Source organism: Vidua macroura, chromosome 10, assembly GCF_024509145.1.
Source record: "Vidua macroura isolate BioBank_ID:100142 chromosome 10, ASM2450914v1, whole genome shotgun sequence".
Classification (NCBI taxonomy): Eukaryota; Metazoa; Chordata; class Aves; order Passeriformes; family Viduidae; genus Vidua; species Vidua macroura.
This window is the reverse complement of record NC_071580.1, coordinates 26,059,776-26,085,475: the sequence shown is the minus strand read 5'-3', so window position 1 is coordinate 26,085,475 and position 25,700 is coordinate 26,059,776. Positions and strand designations below refer to the sequence as shown.

The following is a 25,700-nucleotide window of genomic DNA, read 5'->3' as shown; positions in this document are numbered from 1 at the left end:
CATGTGCAAGAAATACATCGTGTTGTAGAAAGGGTGAAAAGTGATGCCGAGCACAAGTGGTGGGATACCCTTTTCGGGTGGTCACCCACCGCCACCGGTATCCTGAAGAAATTGTGTCATCCCATTGTTGTTCTTCTGATTTTAGTTATGATTGGTTTTGTTTTATCAGTAATCTTGCTTATTGTAAATTGGAGAATGATGAAACGATGAACAAAATTAACATCTATAATTAATGCACACCACTTGGCCGACATCCTTTACACTAGAGATGTTCCCAGGACAGTAGACACAAGAAGATGATAAGGTTAGAAGATATGTTTTACATCATTTTCTTTTATGATTTGTTCTAATCGCTGTTTTAATTATTTTTGTTTATTGTTTATAAAATTGTACTGAGTAATATCGATTATACTAGGTTTATTACTTTACTGTTTAATATTGATGATACTGGTTTATTATTTGATCAATTTATTGTTTAATTGATTCATATTGATTATTATTTAAATAACTATTATTGATTTACTAATTGTATTTTGCTTATTGTTTAATTATAATTTGTTGTGATTACTAATATGTTGTGATTGTTTTAGTTTTCCCGTTTTCGCTTTCTTTCCCTTTTCCTCTTCTCTTTTCCCTGGGACCTGCTGCCAACACTTGACGAGTCCTGAAGACTCCACGACGACACCATGGAATCCTGCTGATGAAGATCTTTCGAGGGCAATCGTCAGTCACGGGGTGGTGTAAGAGCCCGTCAGAAGCCCCTCATTTTCCATTCTGCCTTCCGATTGCCACAAGAAAGAATCCCTTCCCCCACTGTAGTTCCGGCTTAGAACAGGACACAGCACAGGTGGGACCACTGAACCGTCATGCTGGCTGTTCCCAACAAGGCCTGGTAAGAACTTGGCAAGGAGTTGGCAAGGACTTGGCAAAGACCTGACATGGAGCCAGCACGGGACAGCCTGATGCGCGGCCTGCTTCTAATCTCCGTTCTTAAGCCCAATGAACTTTTGGGGTGACTCTCGCGGTCCTTCACTGAAGACCCCTCATCTGCCTCGTTACCACTGTGACAAAGAAAGAATGAGAACCCTCCTCCCAAGGACTGAGACTGAGACCCCTGCTATAGGGAGGAGGGGAAATTGGTGGTCTGACCACTAATGACATGACCTGTTTCCCTTCAGTGATTCAAATGGACTTATTCTTCATTGGATTCGTCTTGCTTTGGTGGTTTCTGTGGACTCACCCGTTCCCTCGGGGCGATTACAATGGACTTTCATTATTACACTTGTTCCCCCCCTCTCTCCTCTGTGGACTATAATTGGAGGCCCGAGTCGACCAGAACTTCGAAGACTCCCCCGACACGACAGACGGATCCCCATCGTCCGGAGCACTGAGGATCTCGCCTGTGTTGGTAGCTATTCCCATATCCCTCTTCTCTCTCTAACCTTTTATCTCCTTTCAGATCCCCACTATGGCGTTTACTGTTTTGGCCCCTACTAAAGGTGCATTTGTTGTGATTAACTGATAGTCCCTTGTTGTTTGCCTTTGTTGCACTTTTGGGATGGGTGAAAAGAACCATCACGACACCCCGGAAGAAGCGGATCGTGACAGAGGCGGGCTGGTTACCCCAGACCTGCTAAGCGAGAGCGGCAGTCTCCCATGCTGCGTTTCCGTCTTTTTCGCGAGAAAAGCGGCCAGTAAAGAGACGAAGCGAGTAATAAAAAGAGTGAGAGAACCCCCCCTGCGACTGGGTCTCAGAGAAAGAGTGGGACCCCTTAGTGGGGGGGGGGGGGGGAGTAAAAGGTAATTAATTAGAAAAAAAAATTAATGAAAAGGTAAAAAGAGGGTTTTCTTGGCATAATCTATTGGGGAAAAATAAAAGGTAAAATGTGTAGGAGGGGCCCCTAAAAATTCTGCTGGATTGAGGGATAAGAATGCCCGAGAACATCCAAGATCAAACCTGCTGGATTGAGGGATTAATATTCCAAGAGCATCCAGGGTTGATTCAAACCTGCTGGATTGAGGGATTAATGTTCCAAGAGCATCCAGGGTTGATTCAAACCTGCTGGATTGAGGGATTAATGTTCCAAGAGCATCCAGGGTTAAGTCAAACCTGCTGGGTTGAGGGATTAACATTCCAAGAGCACCCAGAATTAAGTTTGCTGGGTTGTTGAGAGCAGCCAAGATTGAGTAAAAATTTTGCCAGTTTGAAGAGAAGTCTGACAGGATCTAGAGTTGGGAACCACACAGCTAGATTGAGGGGTATCCAAGAACACTGGGACTAGCCAGGGACACCTACAAGTGTAATAGGTGTGTTGAAAAAGAAAAGGTACCTTGTTGTTGTGGTTGTTTTGTTATGTGTAAGAGTAAGTAAAATAAAGTTAAGTGAATGTAGACGAAGGAAAGTATATGTATGCATCCTGCCCTGTTAAGCAGCCTCACTGTGCTTCCCTGCTGTCACCGACAAACACAAGTTACGAACCCTCAGAACTGAAAAAGTTCCATCAAATATTGCTTCCATTGATGACCATGATATTGTCTATAATACCTTGTTCCAACTTATGTTATGTAAGTGTTAATACCCCTATCCTACCAGTTGGTAAACCTGATGGGTCATACCGGTTAGTACAGGATCTGCGGGCCATAAACAAGGTCACGGAGGATCTGTATCCTGTGGTGGCCAATCCCTACACGTTATTAACTTGCTTAACCCCCGAGCTAACTTGGTTTACCGTTTTAGATTTAAAAGATGCCTTCTTTTGCCTTCCTATCCACGAAGCCAGAAAATTTTTGCATTTGAATGGGAAAATCCTAAGAGCGGGCCAAGAACTCAACTGACATGGACCAGACTCCCACAAGGATTCAAAAACTCACCCACTTTGTTTGGAGAACAACTTGCAAAAGAATTAGAGACCTGAGAAGCCCCTCCAGAGGAAGGGAAGTTGCTAGAGTACGTAGATGACATCCTGATAGCCACACGGACAAGGGAAGCATGCACGGCCTGGACGATAAGCCTCTTGAACTTTTTGGGGCTCCAAGGGTACCGAGTATCAAAGAAAAAAGCCCAAGTAGTAAAACAGAAAGTAACTTATCTGGGTTAGGAAGTCAGTGCTAGACAACGTACCTTGGGCCAAAGCCGGAAGGAGGCAATATGCCAGACCCCAAAACCTCAGACGGTAAAGGAACTACGAACTTTCCTGAGGATGACAGGGTGGTGCAGGTTATGGATCTGTAACTATGGACTGTTTGTTAAGCCCTTCTATGAACTGATTGCAACTGAAAGCAGGAACATCCAAGAGACAAAGGAAGCTACGCAAGCTTTCAACCAGCTGAAAAAAGCCCTCATGTCAGCTCCAGCCCTGAGATTGCCGGACGTGAGTAAGCCTTTCCTTTTATTCTCCCATGAGAAGCAAGGAATCGCCTTAGGAATACTAGCACAGGACCTGGGCCCATATCGGAGAGCAGTGGCTTACTTCTCTAAGCAATTGGATACAGCAGCTAAAGGGTGGCCTGGGTGCCTCAGAGCTGTTGCAGCAGTCGTCCTGAACATCCAAGAGGCACACAAATTCACCCTAGGCCAGAAAAGAACTGTGCTAGTGTCTCACACAGTGTCTGCAGTGCTAGAGGTAAAAGGTGGGCATTGGCTTTCCCCACAACGGCTCCTGAGATACCAAGCTATCATAGCGGAGCAAGATGATGTAGAGATAGTAGTGGCTAACATTGTCAATCCAGCCTCCTTCCTCAGTAGAAACCAAGGGGAACCAGTGGAACATGACTGCCTGGAGACCATTGAAGCCACCTACTCCAGCTGCCCTGACTCGAAGGACACCCCTCTCGAGAATGCAGAAGTCTCGTTTACTGATGGAAGCAGTTATATCATCAGTGGAAAACGGCACGCCGGCTAGGCAGTTCCAACGTGCAAGGAAGTAATATCATCTGGGCCCCTGCCAACAAATACCTCTGCACAGAAGGCCGAGATAATTGCTCTAACTCGGGCCCTAGAATTGGCAAGAGGGAAAGAAATAAACATATACACGGACTCGAAGTATGCATTTGGAGTAGTGCATGCTCACAGAGCCATTTAGAAAGAGAGAGGACTGCTGAAGTCTCAAGGGAAAAATATTAAAGATGCATCAGAAGTACTGCCACTTCTAGCAGCAGTCCAGTTGCCAGAGAAAGTAGCGATCATGCACATTAAGGCACATCAGAAGATCAACTCTGAATTGGAAGAAGGAAACGAGCTGGCAGATAGGGAAGCAAAAGAAGCAGCAAGACGGGCAAATTTCCCCTAAAGGTAAGCCAAGATACAACAAACCAGAAAAAAAATTAATCTATGAGCAAAAAGGAGACTATAACCAAGAGGGATGGGCCACCATAGAAGGAAAATTAGTTCTACCCTCCTATTTATGATGGTCCCTAATAAAGGAAGAACACCAGAAAACCATTGGGGTATTGATGCTCTAGCATAACTAGACATTTACAACTCGACAATGTGACCTTTGCCTCCAGACCAACCCCAAAAATACTCCCAAACCAAAGCTTAGCCAGATGAGGAAGGGTCATGGGCCGGAGCAGCAATGGCAGATTGATTGTACAGAATTGCCAAGAAAAGGGGGGTATAAGTTTTTCCTGGTGCTAACAGATACCTTTTCAGGATGGCCAGAAGCATTCCCCACCAGGACTTCTAAAGCTCAAGAAGTAACTAAGGTATTGGTACAAGAAAACATACCACGCTTTAGAGTCCTGGCCACAATCTCCTCAAATAGAGGACCACATTTTATTGTAAAATTCGTGCAACAAGTTAGCCAATACTTGAACATAGACTGAGAACTTCGCACCCCATATAACCCACAATCAAGTGGTCAGGTAAAAAAAATGAATCATTTGATCAAACAACAAATTGTACAATTGGGACAAGAAGCTAATTTGTCATGGACTCAATCCCTCCCATTAGCACTACTGCAGATCCGAACCAAACCCAAGAGTAAAGAAAAGCTAAACCACTTTGAATTGCTTTATGAAAAACCATATGGGGTGCGAAAGAGAATGTCTACCCAAGACATGTCACTAACCTCCTGTATGTTAAGTCTCTTAACTTGGTGTATCCAGCACCAATCACTAGCTAATAAACACAAGTCATAACTAGTGAAATACACTGTTTAGAAGACTTTATGTCACCCAATTATAATCCTATTAATTTTAGTTACTGTAAGTTTAATGATGTCTACTTTAACACTCATGTAGAATTCGAGGATGTTAAAACACATGGCCAGTCTGACATCACTCTCTAGAACTCCTAGAATCTTACTGAAAGAGGACGGTCATGATAGTAGATCAGAATTTAAATCAAGACCCCTGTAGTAAAAGAATTTAATCTATTTTAAGAAAAGGGGGGACTGAAGCAGAGATTTTTAGAGTTAGGTTAACAAAATGAATGAAGCATTTCTAATTTAGCTTGTAGAGTTATCTGTTGAATTTTCAACCTTTTACTTCAGAAACCTCTGCCTAGTACAAAGGGCATAGGAAAATGCAAATTTCTGAAGCTTCTTGCATAGAGAACAATACCAGAAGAAGGAAAGAACCCAGATAAAGAAGCTCCTCTGTCTCCAAGCCTATCAAGACTGACAGACGTACTCAGATAAGCACCAAAGGACCAAAAGCGCACGCGCAGAGAGGAAAAGTTCAAAAGTTCAATCATGAGGAAGACCACAATCTTCAGCCTCAGGACCACCAAGAGACCCCCGTACGACCACCACAGCAAACCACGCATGCCCAGAAGGGCGTGGACTTACTTCGCATGAGAAGCGAGGACAGGCGGGGCCAGGGGTGGAATATGCATGAAAAAGTTGTGCAATGTATTGCATATGGAACGTCTTTAAGAATAAAAGTGTGGGTCAGACTGAGGCTCGGGGCACAAGTTTTGGAGAGCTATCTCACTTGTGCCGGGCGCTGACATACGTACCCACTTCATAACTACCCCAGGTTATGGAGTCTATTGATTTCTTCCGCGTATCGTTTCAGTCGGGGCTTGCAAAGGTGCTTTAGGCGCGGCCCAGCTGATAGCGCAGCGGGCGCGCGGGCACAAGCCACGGTTTGAGGAGCTGCTTTGAACGCCGCTAGCTGATAGCGCAGCTAGTGGGAGCGTGGTACAAGCTAGGAGTTACAAGCACCGCTTACAAGCATCGCTAGTTGGTAAAAAGCTTGCAAAAGTAGCCAGCGAGCCCGGCTGGGCTAAGAGTTAAGTGTTTGTTTTACAATAGCACTGCCCTTCAGTGTTAAAAGCTGTCACTGGTGCAGGGGGAGGGGTTGGGGAAGGCAGTCTAGGGTTGCCATGGGAAACAGCAGTTGTATGAGTTCTCCACCCCCTTTCGTAAGAGAATTGTACCCTCCCCCTGTCCTGTCAGTTGTTGTTCAAGTCTGCCCCTTAGCCTAGAATCTTCTCTGTTCCACGTTTTCCCTTTGGTTCTTCCACCAAGAACACTCCTTTCCCTTTTCCCCACTGGTTAATGTTATATTTCCCCTCCCTTTAGCCTTCTCCCGATTGTACCCTCGAATGCTAAACCCTCCTACCCCTACGCAGTAAAAGAATCCTCACCCCGCCCTTCGGGGCTCTCGGAATCTGCCTCCCTACTGCTTCGTTGTCTCCCTGTTTGCCCCTTCTGCGACCCTTCAATCAACGAGCAGGATTTCAGCAGCCCGAGTGTCCCTCCCGTTCTTCTGGTGGACCCTCAGATGTACCAGCTACCCGAGCTTCGTGCCGAGCGGCTAAAAGCCCCCACGGCTCGGCAACTGGGAGATCCTTTGCATTACAGGGCGAATAAAGGGGGGATGAATGTGTGTGAATGAGAGGCTGTAAGAGCCCGTCAGAAGCCCCTCATTTTCCATTCTGCCTTCCGATTGCCACAAGAAAGAATCCCTTCCCCCACTGTAGTTCCGGCTTAGAACAGGACACAGCACAGGTGGAACCACTGAACCGTCATGCTGGCTGTTCCCAACAAGGCCTGGTAAGAACTTGGCAAGGAGTTGGCAAGGACTTGGCAAAGACCTGACATGGAGCCAGCACGGGACAGCCTGATGCGCGGCCTGCTTCTAATCTCCGTTCTTAAGCCCAATGAACTTTTGGGGTGACTCTCGCGGTCCTTCATTGAAGACCCCTCATCTGCCTCGTTACCACTGTGACAAAGAAAGAATGAGAACCCTCCTCCCAAGGACTGAGACTGAGACCCCTGCTATAGGGAGGAGGGGAAATTGGTGGTCTGACCACTAATGACATGACCTGTTTCCCTTCAGTGATTCAAATGGACTTATTCTTCATTGGATTCGTCTTGCTTTGGTGGTTTCTGTGGACTCACCCGTTCCCTCGGGGCGATTACAATGGACTTTCATTATTACACTTGTTCCCCCCCTCTCTCCTCTGTGGACTATAATTGGAGCCCCGAGTCGGCCAGAACTTCGAAGACTCCCCCGACACGACAGACGGATCCCCATCGTCCGGAGCACTGAGGATCTCGCCTGTGTTGGTAGCTATTCCCATAGCCCTCTTCTCTCTCTAACCTTTTATCTCCTTTCAGATCCCCACTATGGCGTTTACTGTTTTGGCCCCTACTAAAGGTGCATTTGTTGTGATTAACTGATAGTCCCTTGTTGTTTGCCTTTGTTGCACTTTTGGGATGGGTGAAAAGAACCATCACGACACCCCGCAAGAAACGGATCGTGACATTAAAATTGGCGTCACGGACAGGATTTCTGTCTAGACAGAAGGGTTGCAGCTGAAAAGGCACCCATACTGTCTTTGGCAATTCATAAAGGATCCCTTAGTGCAAAGGGCGGGACACTGTTGTTTTGTTGTTGTTGTGTGTATGTGGTCTGGGAAGGAAGGGACAACTTGAAGCAACTAAGCAGAGCCTCCCAGGCAGATGATTGTCCTTTCACCCAGCCAGGGAAGCGAAGGGCGACACAGCGAGGGCTGTGTAGTTTTGTGGAACTTAAGTTTGTAGCTCCCTGTCGTGGTTTTGGTCCCTTCACAAAATGAGTGACAATCTTAGCCTTGAAATTAAAGCTGAATTTTATGCACTACTAGCCAAACACAATGCCAAACCTTCTACAGAAGGAGAAAAATGGGCACAGAGTAATTGGTTGAACTTAGAAAATGTTATTGATAGAGTGTGTTCATTACAACATGAAACAAAATTCAAACTGGGCAAAAATAAAACTATCTTCTGCTCAGTTTTGGGAGCTTGTCTTATGGCAGCTATAGAAAATGGCTTCGAGCGAAGAAGTGAGGAACATGCTATAATAGACTCCCTTCAAAATCTAGTTGAAATTTTGCAAAAACAGTTCTATGAAGCAAAAAAATGTGATCTATGCATTGCGAGCTGCCTTAACAGAGGAACATATTAACAAATCACATCATGCTGATTCCTCTACAGAGCTTGAGGAGAAGGAAACTCCTCACATTAAACAAATCTATCCTCATCAAGAACTTGAAGCAGCAAGTAATTGTGGGGAACATTGCTGCCATCACTTGAGACCCTTGATTAAAACAGAGTAGAACTATCTCAGTGATGATGATCTGGAACCTCACATCACAACCAAACGCATACCATCACAACTAAACACGGCCACCGAGCTAGCTAAGCTTAAAAGGGAATACGGACAGCCTCCACATGAATCAGAAACAGAATATGTTTTCCGGGTGTCCCTCACTGGTGGTGATCAAATTCAATTCACTGAACAGGAAGCCAGTGGGTATTGGGGACATGGTGTCTTCTTAACAACAGGAGAGAAAGGTGACACATGGTCCCTGACACAGCGTGCAGCTTTTTGGGCCGGGGGAACAAGCCCCTTGGAAAGGGGAGATCCCATAGCTAGAATTAGTACCCCCGACCAGCTCTTGGAAAATGTGCACAAAGCTGCTTGCCTGCAAATGACTCACAAAAAGAAATGAATTCCTGGCTTTGAATCCCTGATGCAATTACCTGTGAAGCCCAAGATAATGACCCCTTGAATTTGTGGGCTTCCAGAATCACTCAAACCTACAGCAATTCTCCTTCCAAAAACGATAGCAGCTGTATCTCCTGTAGAAAGACCAGACAGATTTCCTAGTCACTGGAACGACCCATTTGTTCCCCTTTATGACTTGTTGAGGAAAGGGGTGAAATGGGATTGGAGTCTTTCTCAGGAGTCAGCATTGCAATTGCTGATTTTTGAAGCAACAGCTCATCAAGCACTGGGCCCTATCCATCCTACAGATCCTTTCCAGGTGGAATGGGCATTTGCCTCCTCAGGGCTGTCAGTACACATATGGCAGCGGGGTCCTGAGGCTCCGACAAGACCTGTTGGTTTTGATTCCCGTGGTTCCAAAGATGCTGAGAAAAGATACACTACCTGGGAAAAAGGATTGTTGATGGTTATCTTAGCTTTCCTAGAAGTAGAAAAAATTGCACAAAAACAACCAATTGTATTGAGAGGCCCCTTCAAGGTTATTAAGACAGTCACTAGTGGGAGTCCCCCTCCTGACGGGGTGGCCCAGAGGGCCTCAGTGAGAAAGTGGTATGCTCAGGTTGAACATTACTGTAACTTCTTCTCAATGACAGAAGGAGCTGTAAAAACTTTAGCAATCCAAGAAACGGAGAGCTTGGACAAACCTGCCTCTGTAATCAAAGTAACCCCTCCTTTCTGCCCCGAACAATCAGCAAACTCTTGGTTTACTGATGCTTTTGCTAAAGGGGAAGGAAAAGGATGGAAATCTAGGGCAGAAGCCCTCCACTTTTCCTCTGGTGAGCAAATGATTACAGAGGGAGAAGGTAGTACACACAGTGGGGAGCTGATAGCTGTCTGGAGTATTTTTCAACGAGAAGCACAGAATTCCTCTTTGGTCTGCATCTACACTGACTCCTATGCTCTGTACCAAATGATCCTAATAATCCAGCTCATGACCCTGGCCAACCTGTTCTGGTGGACCTCTCTTACTATAGGACTAGTAGCACTTGTGCTAAAACCCCCTCTGAAGAAATATGCATGGGAATCCTCTGGTGCTCTAGGGAAAGAGCATTGGACAAATACATGCTGGATAATTCCATCATTCTAACTTTTCTGCCTCTCGGCGGCAGAATTCTGTTGTGTTTACTTTCTCAGAAGAACTCCGAGGGACATGAAGACCACCTAATCCATGATAAAACTGGTAATACTTTTCTGCATCCTACCGCAACCCCATGGCCAGAAAGCAGCTGAGTGACCGTGGTCTGAACTAATTGTGGTAGCATGCAGAAAAAGTGAAAGGATCTCTTGAAGCACAAAAAGGTTTGTACGCAGCCAAGCATACAGGATTGTTGGCACAATTTCACATGAACACAAACTGTAGAAGTAGTTTGGTTTTGGTCCAAAAATACTGAAGCACTTTTTTTTTGTTTTGTTTTGTTTTTGTTTTTGTTTTTGTTTTTTAAGTTGAAAGTATTGATTCAAATACTGGAGTAGGACTTGATGTTAATGTTGTGACACCTACCACCCAACCACTGGTCACACTTAGCCCGAAAATTTTTGAAATTGGACCATATAGAATCAGGAAAACTGGCCAACAACAGATATTGTTTAATCTGTTATGGTCTCTTAAACAAGTCAAATTGCTGATGCAAAACAATATCTGAGAAATACAACCAGCTTGTTCACCCTTTTTGCAGACCTCTTTTCAGGCTTGGACAACCTGGCTGCGACAGTGGAAGCCTCCTAAAAACCGCGTGCCAAGAGACATAACTGGTCTTGTGGGAACAGGATTGGGAATCCTAAATAGTATTGATTCAGAAGTATGAATGAATAAATTGGCTTCCACAACTAAAGATTTAACCAAAATACAACAACCACTGCAATCGTCCTTATCAGCCTTGGGAACACATCAGTGGTTGCTATCAAACATTCTAGCAAATTGGGAAAAGATAAATGTAAATAATAGCAAATTGATCATTGATGCACTTAATGCCACACAAAGCAACGTTTCCTTAGCTCTTAGCCGTATCCAGGCTCAATGATGGATGCAGTCAGTTGCTGCCTCAATTATAAGAGAAGGTGAAGAAGGCACTTTTCCCACTGAAATGAGGAAAATAGTCTGGGACAGTGCCACTGACTTTGAAAGAGATTTCCAATCCTGGTGGAATTTAGTGAATTTTACCTATGACCCTAACACAAACACAGCCACAGCATTTGCGTTGACCATAAGAAATGCCTCGGTGCATTTGATATTCCCTATCATTGCACTAGGATTAAATCATGATGGACCCACTTTCTATCCTTCTGAACATAGAGAATGGGCCCGTCAAATTGATGACAAATGGCAAACTGTCAATTTAGAGTCCTGTACCATCTGAGAACAACTAGGGTTTATCTGTGAAGGTAATGCAATTGTAGCTCAAGATATTTGTCTGGAGACAGAACAAAATAGCTGTCATTTTGATATTCATCCTAACGAGACTTCTGAAACAGTCCTTGTATCTACAGACAATGGGTGTGCCTGCTTCAGAACCGCTTGGGATACTGTGTTTATAGAAAGTACAGTAGTAGCTACTAAAAATCATTCACATTTTTGTGCTTGCAACTTTACTAAAATTGCAGGATGTGATTTCTCTTTTGTAGCTCCAGTTACTTCACATGAACTTTTAGAATCCAATCTCACGTTGATTCACAAGCTACTGCCTACTGCCATTGGGATGAACCTTTCTCTGGTAAAGCAATTATTACTTCATCAAGATCTAATAGAGATCCTAGGAAAAATCAAGGGGAATGGACAGAAAACTCTGGTAACTGTTCATCATCATGTGCAAGAAATACATCGTGTTGTAGAAAGGGTGAAAAGTGATGCCGAGCACAAGTGGTGGGATACCCTTTTCGGGTGGTCACCCACCGCCACCGGTATCCTGAAGAAATTGTGTCATCCCATTGTTGTTCTTCTGATTTTAGTTATGATTGGTTTTGTTTTATCAGTAATCTTGCTTATTGTAAATTGGAGAATGATGAAACGATGAACAAAATTAACATCTATAATTAATGCACACCACTTGGCCGACATCCTTTACACTAGAGATGTTCCCAGGACAGTAGACACAAGAAGATGATAAGGTTAGAAGATATGTTTTACATCATTTTCTTTTATGATTTGTTCTAATCGCTGTTTTAATTATTTTTGTTTATTGTTTATAAAATTGTACTGAGTAATATCGATTATACTAGGTTTATTACTTTACTGTTTAATATTGATGATACTGGTTTATTATTTGATCAATTTATTGTTTAATTGATTCCTATTGATTATTATTTAAATAACTATTATTGATTTACTAATTGTATTTTGCTTATTGTTTAATTATAATTTGTTGTGATTACTAATATGTTGTGATTGTTTTAGTTTTCCCGTTTTCTCTTTCTTTCCCTTTTCCTCTTCTCTTTTCCCTGGGACCTGCTGCCAACACTTGACGAGTCCTGAAGACTCCACGACGACACCATGGAATCCTGCTGATGAAGATCTTTCGAGGGCAATCGTCAGTCACGGGGTGGTGTAAGAGCCCGTCAGAAGCCCCTCATTTTCCATTCTGCCTTCCGATTGCCACAAGAAAGAATCCCTTCCCCCACTGTAGTTCCGGCTTAGAACAGGACACAGCACAGGTGGGACCACTGAACCGTCATGCTGGCTGTTCCCAACAAGGCCTGGTAAGAACTTGGCAAGGAGTTGGCAAGGACTTGGCAAAGACCTGACATGGAGCCAGCACGGGACAGCCTGATGCGCGGCCTGCTTCTAATCTCCGTTCTTAAGCCCAATGAACTTTTGGGGTGACTCTCGCGGTCCTTCACTGAAGACCCCTCATCTGCCTCGTTACCACTGTGACAAAGAAAGAATGAGAACCCTCCTCCCAAGGACTGAGACTGAGACCCCTGCTATAGGGAGGAGGGGAAATTGGTGGTCTGACCACTAATGACATGACCTGTTTCCCTTCAGTGATTCAAATGGACTTATTCTTCATTGGATTCGTCTTGCTTTGGTGGTTTCTGTGGACTCACCCGTTCCCTCGGGGCGATTACAATGGACTTTCATTATTACACTTGTTCCCCCCCTCTCTCCTCTGTGGACTATAATTGGAGGCCCGAGTCGACCAGAACTTCGAAGACTCCCCCGACACGACAGATGGATCCCCATCGTCCGGAGCACTGAGGATCTCGCCTGTGTTGGTAGCTATTCCCATAGCCCTGTTCTCTCTCTAACCTTTTATCTCCTTTCAGATCCCCACTATCGCGTTTACTGTTTTGGCCCCTACTAAAGGTGCATTTGTTGTGATTAACTGATAGTCCCTTGTTGTTTGCCTTTGTTGCACTTTTGGGATGGGTGAAAAGAACCATCACGACACCCCGCAAGAAACGGATCGTGACATTAAAATTGGCGTCACGGACAGGATTTCTGTCTAGACAGAAGGGTTGCAGCTGAAAAGGCACCCATACTGTCTTTGGCAATTCATAAAGGATCCCTTAGTGCAAAGGGCGGGGGACACTGTTGTTTTGTTGTTGTTGTGTGTATGTGGTCTGGGAAGGAAGGGACAACTTGAAGCAACTAAGCAGAGCCTCCCAGGCAGATGATTGTCCTTTCACCCAGCCAGGGAAGCGAAGGGCGACACAGCGAGGGCTGTGTAGTTTTGTGGAACTTAAGTTTGTAGCTCCCTGTCGTGGTTTTGGTCCCTTCACAAAATGAGTGACAATCTTAGCCTTGAAATTAAAGCTGAATTTTATGCACTACTAGCCAAACACAATGCCAAACCTTCTACAGAAGGAGAAAAATGGGCACAGAGTAATTGGTTGAACTTAGAAAATGTTATTGATAGAGTGTGTTCATTACAACATGAAACAAAATTCAAACTGGGCAAAAATAAAACTATCTTCTGCTCAGTTTTGGGAGCTTGTCTTATGGCAGCTATAGAAAATGGCTTCGAGCGAAGAAGTGAGGAACGTGCTATAATAGACTCCCTTCAAAATCTAGTTGAAATTTTGCAAAAACAGTTCTATGAAGCAAAAAAATGTGATCTATGCATTGCGAGCTGCCTTAAGAGAGGAACATATTAACAAATCACATCATGCTGATTCCTCTACAGAGCTTGAGGAGAAGGAAACTCCTCACATTAAACAAATCTATCCTCATCAAGAACTTGAAGCAGCAAGTAATTGTGGGGAACATTGCTGCCATCACTTGAGACCCTTGATTAAAACAGAGTAGAACTATCTCAGTGATGATGATCTGGAACCTCACATCACAACCAAACGCATACCATCACAACTAAACACGGCCACCGAGCTAGCTAAGCTTAAAAGGGAATACGGACAGCCTCCACATGAATCAGAAACAGAATATGTTTTCCGGGTGTCCCTCACTGGTGGTGATCAAATTCAATTCACTGAACAGGAAGCCAGTGGGTATTGGGGACATGGTGTCTTCTTAACAACGGGAGAGAAAGGTGACACATGGTCCCTGACACAGCGTGCAGCTTTTTGGGCCGGGGGAACAAGCCCCTTGGAAAGGGGAGATCCCATAGCTAGAATTAGTACCCCCGACCAGCTCTTGGAAAATGTGCACAAAGCTGCTTGCCTGCAAATGACTCACAAAAAGAAATGAATTCCTGGCTTTGAATCCCTGATGCAATTACCTGTGAAGCCCAAGATAATGACCCCTTGAATTTGTGGGCTTCCAGAATCACTCAAACCTACAGCAATTCTCCTTCCAAAAACGATAGCAGCTGTATCTCCTGTAGAAAGACCAGACAGATTTCCTAGTCACTGGAACGACCCATTTGTTCCCCTTTATGACTTGTTGAGGAAAGGGGTGAAATGGGATTGGAGTCTTTCTCAGGAGTCAGCATTGCAATTGCTGATTTTTGAAGCAACAGCTCATCAAGCACTGGGCCCTATCCATCCTACAGATCCTTTCCAGGTGGAATGGGCATTTGCCTCCTCAGGGCTGTCAGTACACATATGGCAGCGGGGTCCTGAGGCTCCGACAAGACCTGTTGGTTTTGATTCCCGTGGTTCCAAAGATGCTGAGAAAAGATACACTACCTGGGAAAAAGGATTGTTGATGGTTATCTTAGCTTTCCTAGAAGTAGAAAAAATTGCACAAAAACAACCAATTGTATTGAGAGGCCCCTTCAAGGTTATTAAGACAGTCACTAGTGGGAGTCCCCCTCCTGACGGGGTGGCCCAGAGGGCCTCAGTGAGAAAGTGGTATGCTCAGGTTGAACATTGCTGTAACTTCTTCTCAATGACAGAAGGAGCTGTAAAAACTTTAGCAATCCAAGAAACGGAGAGCTTGGACAAACCTGCCTCTGTAATCAAAGTAACCCCTCCTTTCTGCCCCGAACAATCAGCAAACTCTTGGTTTACTGATGCTTTTGCTAAAGGGGAAGGAAAAGGATGGAAATCTAGGGCAGAAGCCCTCCACTTTTCCTCTGGTGAGCAAATGATTACAGAGGGAGAAGGTAGTACACACAGTGGGGAGCTGATAGCTGTCTGGAGTGTTTTTCAACGAGAAGCACAGAATTCCTCTTTGGTCTGCATCTACACTGACTCCTATGCTCTGTACCAAATGATCCTAATAATCCAGCTCATGACCCTGGCCAACCTGTTCTGGTGGACCTCTCTTACTATAGGACTAGTAGCACTTGTGCTAAAACCCCCTCTGAAGAAATATGCATGGGAATCCTCTGGTGCTCTAGGGAAAGAGCATTGGACAAATACATGCTGGATAATTCCATCATTCTAACTTTTCTGCCTCTCGGCGGCAGAATTCTGTTGTGTTTACTTTCTCAGAAGAACTCCGAGGGACATGAAGACCACCTAATCCATGATAAAACTGGTAATACTTTTCTGCATCCTACCGCAACCCCATGGCCAGAAAGCAGCTGAGTGACCGTGGTCTGAACTAATTGTGGTAGCATGCAGAAAAAGTGAAAGGATCTCTTGAAGCACAAAAAGGTTTGTACGCAGCCAAGCATACAGGATTGTTGGCACAATTTCACATGAACACAAACTGTAGAAGTAGTTTGGTTTTGGTCCAAAAATACTGAAGCACTTTTTTTTTGTTTTGTTTTGTTTTTGTTTTTGTTTTTGTTTTTTAAGTTGAAAGTATTGATTCAAATACTGGAGTAGGACTTGATGTTAATGTTGTGACACCTACCACCCAACCACTGGTCACACTTAGCCCGAAAATTTTTGAAATTGGACCATATAGAATCAGGAAAACTGGCCAACAACAGATATTGTTTAATCTGTTATGGTCTCTTAAACAAGTCAAATTGCTGATGCAAAACAATATCTGAGAAATACAACCAGCTTGTTCACCCTTTTTGCAGACCTCTTTTCAGGCTTGGACAACCTGGCTGCGACAGTGGAAGCCTCCTAAAAACCGTGTGCCAAGAGACATAACTGGTCTTGTGGGAACAGGATTGGGAATCCTAAATAGTATTGATTCAGAAGTATGAATGAATAAATTGGCTTCCACAACTAAAGATTTAACCAAAATACAACAACCACTGCAATCGTCCTTATCAGCCTTGGGAACACATCAGTGGTTGCTATCAAACATTCTAGCAAATTGGGAAAAGATAAATGTAAATAATAGCAAATTGATCATTGATGCACTTAATGCCACACAAAGCAACGTTTCCTTAGCTCTTAGCCGTATCCAGGCTCAATGATGGATGCAGTCAGTTGCTGCCTCAATTATAAGAGAAGGTGAAGAAGGCACTTTTCCCACTGAAATGAGGAAAATAGTCTGGGACAGTGCCACTGACTTTGAAAGAGATTTCCAATCCTGGTGGAATTTAGTGAATTTTACCTATGACCCTAACACAAACACAGCCACAGCATTTGCGTTGACCATAAGAAATGCCTCGGTGCATTTGATATTCCCTATCATTGCACTAGGATTAAATCATGATGGACCCACTTTCTATCCTTCTGAACATAGAGAATGGGCCCGTCAAATTGATGACAAATGGCAAACTGTCAATTTAGAGTCCTGTACCATCTGAGAACAACTAGGGTTTATCTGTGAAGGTAATGCAATTGTAGCTCAAGATATTTGTCTGGAGACAGAACAAAATAGCTGTCATTTTGATATTCATCCTAACGAGACTTCTGAAACAGTCCTTGTATCTACAGACAATGGGTGTGCCTGCTTCAGAACCGCTTGGGATACTGTGTTTATGGAAAGTACAGTAGTAGCTACTAAAAATCATTCAAATTTTTGTGCTTGCAACTTTACTAAAATTGCAGGATGTGATTTTTCTTTTGTAGCTCCAGTTACTTCACATGAACTTTTAGAATCCAATCTCACGTTGATTCACAAGCTACTGCCTACTCCCATTGGGATGAACCTTTCTCTGGTAAAGCAATTATTACTTCATCAAGATCTAATAGAGATCCTAGGAAAAATCAAGGGGAATGGACAGAAAACTCTGGTAACTGTTCATCATCATGTGCAAGAAATACATCGTGTTGTAGAAAGGGTGAAAAGTGATGCCGAGCACAAGTGGTGGGATACCCTTTTCGGGTGGTCACCCACCGCCACCGGTATCCTGAAGAAATTGTGTCATCCCATTGTTGTTCTTCTGATTTTAGTTATGATTGGTTTTGTTTTATCAGTAATCTTGCTTATTGTAAATTGGAGAATGATGAAACGATGAACAAAATTAACATCTATAATTAATGCACACCACTTGGCCGACATCCTTTACACTAGAGATGTTCCCAGGACAGTAGACACAAGAAGATGATAAGGTTAGAAGATATGTTCTACATCATTTTCTTTTATGATTTGTTCTAATCGCTGTTTTAATTATTTTTGTTTATTGTTTATAAAATTGTACTGAGTAATATCGATTATACTAGGTTTATTACTTTACTGTTTAATATTGATGATACTGGTTTATTATTTGATCAATTTATTGTTTAATTGATTCCTATTGATTATTATTTAAATAACTATTATTGATTTACTAATTGTATTTTGCTTATTGTTTAATTATAATTTGTTGTGATTACTAATATGTTGTGATTGTTTTAGTTTTCCCGTTTTCTCTTTCTTTCCCTTTTCCTCTTCTCTTTTCCCTGGGACCTGCTGCCAACACTTGACGAGTCCTGAAGACTCCACGACGACACCATGGAATCCTGCTGATGAAGATCTTTCGAGGGCAATCGTCAGTCACGGGGTGGTTATGTAAGTGTTAATACCCCTATCCTACCAGTTGGTAAACCTGATGGGTCATACCGGTTAGTACAGGATCTGCGGGCCATAAACAAGGTCACTGAGGATCTGCATCCTTTGGTGGCCAATCCCTACACGTTATTAACTTGCTTAACCCCCGAGCTAACTTGGTTTACCGTTTTAGATTTAAAAGATGCCTTCTTTTGCCTTCCTATCCACGAAGCCAGAAAATTTTTGCATTTGAATGGGAAAATCCTAAGAGCGGGCGAAGAACTCAACTGACATGGACCAGACTCCCACAAGGATTCAAAAACTCACCCACTTTGTTTGGAGAACAACTTGCAAAAGAATTAGAGACCTGAGAAGCCCCTCCAGAGGAAGGGAAGTTGCTAGAGTACGTAGATGACATCCTGATAGCCACACGGACAAGGGAAGCATGCACGGCCTGGACGATAAGCCTCTTGAACTTTTTGGGGCTCCAAGGGTACCGAGTATCAAAGAAAAAAGCCCAAGTAGTAAAACAGAAAGTAACTTATCTGGGTTACGAAGTCAGTGCTAGACAACGTACCTTGGGCCAAAGCCGGAAGGAGGCAATATGCCAGACCCCAAAACCTCAGACGGTAAAGGAACTACGAACTTTCCTGAGGATGACAGGGTGGTGCAGGTTATGGATCTGTAACTATGGACTGTTTGTTAAGCCCTTCTATGAACTGATTGCAACTGAAAGCAGGAACATCCAAGAGACAAAGGAAGCTACGCAAGCTTTCAACCAGCTGAAAAAAGCCCTCATGTCAGCTCCAGCCCTGAGATTGCCGGACGTGAGTAAGCCTTTCCTTTTATTCTCCCATGAGAAGCAAGGAATCGCCTTAGGAATACTAGCACAGGACCTGGGCCCATATCGGAGAGCAGGGGCTTACTTCTCTAAGCAATTGGATACAGCAGCTAAAGGGTGGCCTGGGTGCCTCAGAGCTGTTGCAGCAGTCGTCCTGAACATCCAAGAGGCACACAAATTCACCCTAGGCCAGAAAAGAACTGTGCTAGTGTCTCACACAGTGTCTGCAGTGCTAGAGGTAAAAGGTGGGCATTGGCTTTCCCCACAACGGCTCCTGAGATACCAAGCTATCATAGCGGAGCAAGATGATGTAGAGATAGTAGTGGCTAACATTGTCAATCCAGCCTCCTTCCTCAGTAGAAACCAAGGGGAACCAGTGGAACATGACTGCCTGGAGACCATTGAAGCCACCTACTCCAGCTGCCCTGACTCGAAGGACACCCCTCTCGAGAATGCAGAAGTCTCGTTTACTGATGGAAGCAGTTATATCATCAGTGGAAAACGGCACGCCGGCTAGGCAGTTCCAACGTGCAAGGAAGTAATATCATCTGGGCCCCTGCCAACAAATACCTCTGCACAGAAGGCCGAGATAATTGCTCTAACTCGGGCCCTAGAATTGGCAAGAGGGAAAGAAATAAACATATACACGGACTCAAAGTATGCATTTGGAGTAGTGCATGCTCACAGAGCCATTTAGAAAGAGAGAGGACTGCTGAAGTCTCAAGGGAAAAATATTAAAGATGCATCAGAAGTACTGCCACTTCTAGCAGCAGTCCAGTTGCCAGAGAAAGTAGCGATCATGCACATTAAGGCACATCAGAAGATCAACTCCGAATTGGAAGAAGGAAACGAGCTGGCAGATAGGGAAGCAAAAGAAGCAGCAAGACGGGCAAATTTCCCCTAAAGGTAAGCCAAGATACAACAAACCAGAAAAAAAATTAATCTATGAGCAAAAAGGAGACTATAACCAAGAGGGATGGGCCACCATAGAAGGAAAATTAGTTCTACCCTCCTATTTATGATGGTCCCTAATAAAGGAAGAACACCAGAAAACCATTGGGGTATTGATGCTCTAGCATAACTAGACATTTACAACTCGACAATGTGACCTTTGCCTCCAGACCAACCCCAAAAATACTCCCAAACCAAAGCTTAGCCAGATGAGGAAGGGTCATGGGCCGGAGCAGCAATGGCAGATTGATTGTACAGAATTGCCAAGAAAAGGGGGGTATAAGTTTTTCCTGGTGCTAACAGATACCTTTTCAGGATGGCCAGAAGCATTCCCCACCAGGACTTCTAAAGCTCAAGAAGTAACTAAGGTATTGGTACAAGAAAACATACCACGCTTTAGGGTGCTGGCCACAATCTCCTCAAATAGAGGACCACATTTTATTGTAAAATTCGTGCAACAAGTTAGCCAATACTTGAACATAGACTGAGAACTTCGCACCCCATATAACCCACAATCAAGTGGTCAGGTAAAAAAAATGAATCATTTGATCAAACAACAAATTGTACAATTGGGACAAGAAGCTAATTTGTCATGGACTCAATCCCTCCCATTAGCACTACTGCAGATCCGAACCAAACCCAAGACTAAAGAAAAGCTAAACCACTTTGAATTGCTTTATGAAAAACCATATGGGGTGCGAAAGAGAATGTCTACCCAAGACATGTCACTAACCTCCTGTATGTTAAGTCTCTTAACTTGGTGTATCCAGCACCAATCACTAGCTAATAAACACAAGTCATAACTAGTGAAATACACTGTTTAGAAGACTTTATGTCACCCAATTATAATCCTATTAATTTTAGTTACTGTAAGTTTAATGATGTCTACTTTAACACTCATGTAGAATTCGAGGATGTTAAAACACATGGCCAGTCTGACATCACTCTCTAGAACTCCTAGAATCTTACTGAAAGAGGACGGTCATGATAGTAGATCAGAATTTAAATCAAGACCCCTGTAGTAAAAGAATTTAATCTATTTTAAGAAAAGGGGGGACTGAAGCAGAGATTTTTAGAGTTAGGTTAACAAAATGAATGAAGCATTTCTAATTTAGCTTGTAGAGTTATGTGTTGAATTTTCAACCTTTTACTTCAGAAACCTCTGCCTAGTACAAAGGGCATAGGAAAATGCAAATTTCTGAAGCTTCTTGCATAGAGAACAATACCAGAAGAAGGAAAGAACCCAGATAAAGAAGCTCCTCTGTCTCCAAGCCTATCAAGACTGACAGACGTACTCAGATAAGCACCAAAGGACCAAAAGCGCACGCGCAGAGAGGAAAAGTTCCAAAGTTCAATCATGAGGAAGACCACAATCTTCAGCCTCAGGACCACCAAGAGACCCCCGTACGACCACCACAGCAAACCACGCATGCCCAGAAGGGCGTGGACTTACTTCGCATGAGAAGCGAGGACAGGCGGGGCCAGGGGTGGAATATGCATGAAAAAGTTGTGCAATGTATTGCATGTGGAACGTCTTTAAGAATAAAAGTGTGGGTCAGACTGAGGCTCGGGGCACAAGTTTTGGAGAGCTATCTCACTTGTGCCGGGCGCTGACATACGTACCCACATCATAACTACCCCAGGTTATGGAGTCTATTTATTTCTTCCGCGTATCGTTTCAGAGGTTTCTTGCCTTCGCCAGGCTGCAACGTGCCCGCTAGTACCAAGAACTGGGCAGGAGTGGGCAGAGAGCACGGCCATCTGCCAGCAGGTTGCAGCTTGCCCAGGAAAATGCAGTGTCCTTGGAATGTGCAGCAAATCCTATTTCCTGGCAAGGTCGGGCTAAGTGAGCAGTGCTGGTACACTTTCTCCTTGAGAACTGGAGCGGAAAAGCTTTTCGCTAAGATGTAGGCGACTCGAGAGGCAGAATACGGAGCTCCGCAGCTGGCCGAAAGCAAGTGCCGCTTCCCGGCGTCTTTCGGCAAAAGCGGCGCTTCGGAGCGCACCGCTGCCGCTCCAGTCATCTGTGCGCGAAGTTGCCGCTTCTTGGCCTCCGGCAGCCGGAGATCGCGGTAGCTTGCAAGAGGCGAAGAACGAAGCCGCGAAGAAGCCGGCTTGTGTGCGAAGCTCGCAGACAGCTGCAGGACGGTGGCTGCTGCTCTCCAGCCTGTTGAATTCAATCTTGGCATGCGAGTGGAAGGTGTTCCAGGACAATTTTCCTGTGTTTTGACGTAGTCCTACTACATCCCACCTTGGAAATCCTTGTTGCTCCCCAGAGGCTCCGAGATGCAGAGAACACGGTGGCAGCTGTTGAAAAGAAAGGCAACTGTGAGTTGGTCAAGAAGCAAGAACACAGGCAGTTGACTGTGCTTGGCGAGGAGCAGCTGCTGGATTCTTGCAATTGCCTTCAGTGCGCACAGAAGCCCGCTGCTCTGCTGCTTGGTTTTTCGCCTTCAGTCAATTACACACTGCTGAAGTTGAGGCAGGCTGTTCAGCTTTGCTGCTTTTCAGCATCTCAGCTGCCCTTCTGCTCTGTGACAGCTCTCCAGATTTCTTGCCTTCGCCAGGCTGCAACGTGCCCGCTACTACCCAGAGCTGGGCAGGAGTGGGCAGAGAGCACGGCCATCTGCCAGCAGGTTGCAGCTTGCCCAGGAAAATGCAGTGTCCTTGGAATGTGCAGCAAATCTCATTTCCTGGCAAGGTCGGGCTAAGTGAGCAGTGCTGGTACACTTTCTCCTTGAGAACTGGAGCGGAAAAGCTTTGCGCTAAGATGTAGGCGACTAGAGAGGCAGAATAGGGAGCTCCGCAGCTGGCCGAAAGCAAGTGCCGCTTCCCGGCGTCTTTCGGCAAAAGCGGCGCTTCGGAGCGCACCGCTGCCGCTCCAGTCATCTGTGCGCGAAGTTGCCGCTTCTTGGCCTCCGGCAGCCGGAGATCGCGGTAGCTTGCAAGAGGCGAAGAACGAAGCCGCGAAGAAGCCGGCTTGTGTGCGAAGCTCGCAGACAGCTGCAGGACGGTGGCTGCTGCTCTCCAGCCTGTTGAATTCAATCTTGGCATGCGAGTGGAAGGTGTTCCAGGACAATTTTCCCGGGTTTTGACGTAGTCCTACTACATCCCACCTTGGAAATTCTTGTTGCTCCCCAGAGGCTCCGAGATGCAGAGAACACGGTGGCAGCTGTTGAAAAGAAAGGCAACTGTGAGTTGGTCAAGAAGCAAGAACCTAGGCAGTTGACTGTGCTTGGCGAGGAGCAGCTGCTGGATTCTTGCAATTGCCTTCAGTGCGCACAGAAGCCCGCTGCTCTGCTGCTTGGTTTTTCGCCTTCAGTCAATTACACACTGCTGAAGTTGAGGCAGGCTGTTCAGCTTTGCTGCTTTTCAGCATCTCAGCTGCCCTTCTGCTCTGTGACAGCTCTCCAGGTTTCTTGCCTTCGCCAGGCTGCAACGTGCCCGCTACTACCCAGAGCTGGGCAGGAGTGGGCAGAGAGCACGGCCATCTGCCAGCAGGTTGCAGCTTGCCCAGGAAAATGCAGTGTCCTTGGAATGTGCAGCAAATCTCATTTCCTGGCAAGGTCGGGCTAAGTGAGCAGTGCTGGTACACTTTCTCCTTGAGAACTGGAGCGGAAAAGCTTTTCGCTAAGATGTAGGCGACTAGAGAGGCAGAATACGGAGCTCCGCAGCTGGCCGAAAGCAAGTGCCGCTTCCCGGCGTCTTTCGGCAAAAGCGGCGCTTCGGAGCGCACCGCTGCCGCTCCAGTCATCTGTGCGCGAAGTTGCCGCTTCTTCGCCTCCGGCAGCCGGAGATCGCGGTAGCTTGCAAGAGGCGAAGAACGAAGCCGCGAAGAAGCCGGCTTGTGTGCGAAGCTCGCAGACAGCTGCAGGACGGTGGCTGCTGCTCTCCAGCCTGTTGAATTCAATCTTGGCATGCGAGTGGAAGGTGTTCCAGGACAATTTTCCTGTGTTTTGACGTAGTCCTACTACATCCCACCTTGGAAATCCTTGTTGCTCCCCAGAGGCTCCGAGATGCAGAGAACACGGTGGCAGCTGTTGAAAAGAAAGGCAACTGTGAGTTGGTCAAGAAGCAAGAACCTAGGCAGTTGACTGTGCTTGGCGAGGAGCAGCTGCTGGATTCTTGCAATTGCCTTCAGTGCGCACAGAAGCCCGCTGCTCTGCTGCTTGGTTTTTCGCCTTCAGTCAATTACACACTGCTGAAGTTGAGGCAGGCTGTTCAGCTTTGCTGCTTTTCAGCATCTCAGCTGCCCTTCTGCTCTGTGACAGCTCTCCAGGTTTCTTGCCTTCGCCAGCCTGCAACGTGCCCGCTACTACCCAGAGCTGGGCAGGAGTGGGCAGAGAGCACGGCCATCTGCCAGCAGGTTGCAGCTTGCCCAGGAAAATGCAGTGTCCTTGGAATGTGCAGCAAATCTCATTTCCTGGCAAGGTCGGGCTAAGTGAGCAGTGCTGGTACACTTTCTCCTTGAGAACTGGAGCGGAAAAGCTTTTCGCTAAGATGTAGGCGACTAGAGAGGCAGAATACGGAGCTCCGCAGCTGGCCGAAAGCAAGTGCCGCTTCCCGGCGTCTTTCGGCAAAAGCAGCGCTTCGGAGCGCACCGCTGCCGCTCCAGTCATCTGTGCGCGAAGTTGCCGCTTCTTGGCCTCCGGCAGCCGGAGATGGCGGTAGCTTGCAAGAGGTGAAGAACGAAGCCGCGAAGAAGCCGGCTTGTGTGCGAAGCTCGCAGACAGCTGCAGGACGGTGGCTGCTGCTCTCCAGCCTGTTGAATTCAATCTTGGCATGCGAGTGGAAGGTGTTCCAGGACAATTTTCCTGGGTTTTGACGTAGTCCTACTACATCCCACCTTGGAAATTCTTGTTGCTCCCCAGAGGCTCCGAGATGCAGAGAACACGGTGGCAGCTGTTGAAAAGAAAGGCAACTGTGAGTTGGTCAAGAAGCAAGAACCTAGGCAGTTGACTGTGCTTGGCGAGGAGCAGCTGCTGGATTCTTGCAATTGCCTTCAGTGCGCACAGAAGCCCGCTGCTCTGCTGCTTGGTTTTTCGCCTTCAGTCAATTACACACTGCTGAAGTTGAGGCAGGCTGTTCAGCTTTGCTGCTTTTCAGCATCTCAGCTGCCCTTCTGCTCTGTGACAGCTCTCGAGGTTTCTTGCCTTCGCCAGGCTGCAACGTGCCCGCTACTACCCAGAGCTGGGCAGGAGTGGGCAGAGAGCACGGCCATCTGCCAGCAGGTTGCAGCTTGCCCAGGAAAATGCAGTGTCCTTGGAATGTGCAGCAAATCTTATTTCCTGGCAAGGTCGGGCTAAGTGAGCAGTGCTGGTACACTTTCTCCTTGAGAACTGGAGCGGAAAAGCTTTTCGCTAAGATGTAGGCGACTAGAGAGGCAGAATACGGAGCTCCGCAGCTGGCCGAAAGCAAGTGCCGCTTCCCGGCGTCTTTCGGCAAAAGCGGCGCTTCGGAGCGCACCGCTGCCGCTCCAGTCATCTGTGCGCGAAGTTGCCGCTTCTTGGCCTCCGGCAGCCGGAGATCGCGGTAGCTTGCAAGAGGCGAAGAACGAAGCCGCGAAGAAGCCGGCTTGTGTGCGAAGCTCGCAGACAGCTGCAGGACGGTGGCTGCTGCTCTCCAGCCTGTTGAATTCAATCTTGGCATGCGAGTGGAAGGTGTTCCAGGACAATTTTCCTGGGTTTTGAC

General features: G+C 45.7%; 1 long non-coding RNA gene across 1 annotated transcript; it reads left to right on the top strand.

Moving 5' to 3' along the window:
* The first annotated feature begins 673 nt into the window (after positions 1-673).
* Positions 674-13,218, top strand: LOC128811916 (uncharacterized). Its single transcript, XR_008438540.1, has 3 exons — positions 674-740; positions 6,929-7,001; positions 13,130-13,218. It is a non-coding gene; the product is annotated as an uncharacterized LOC128811916 (long non-coding RNA).
* Positions 13,219-25,700: the final 12,482 nt, after the last annotated feature.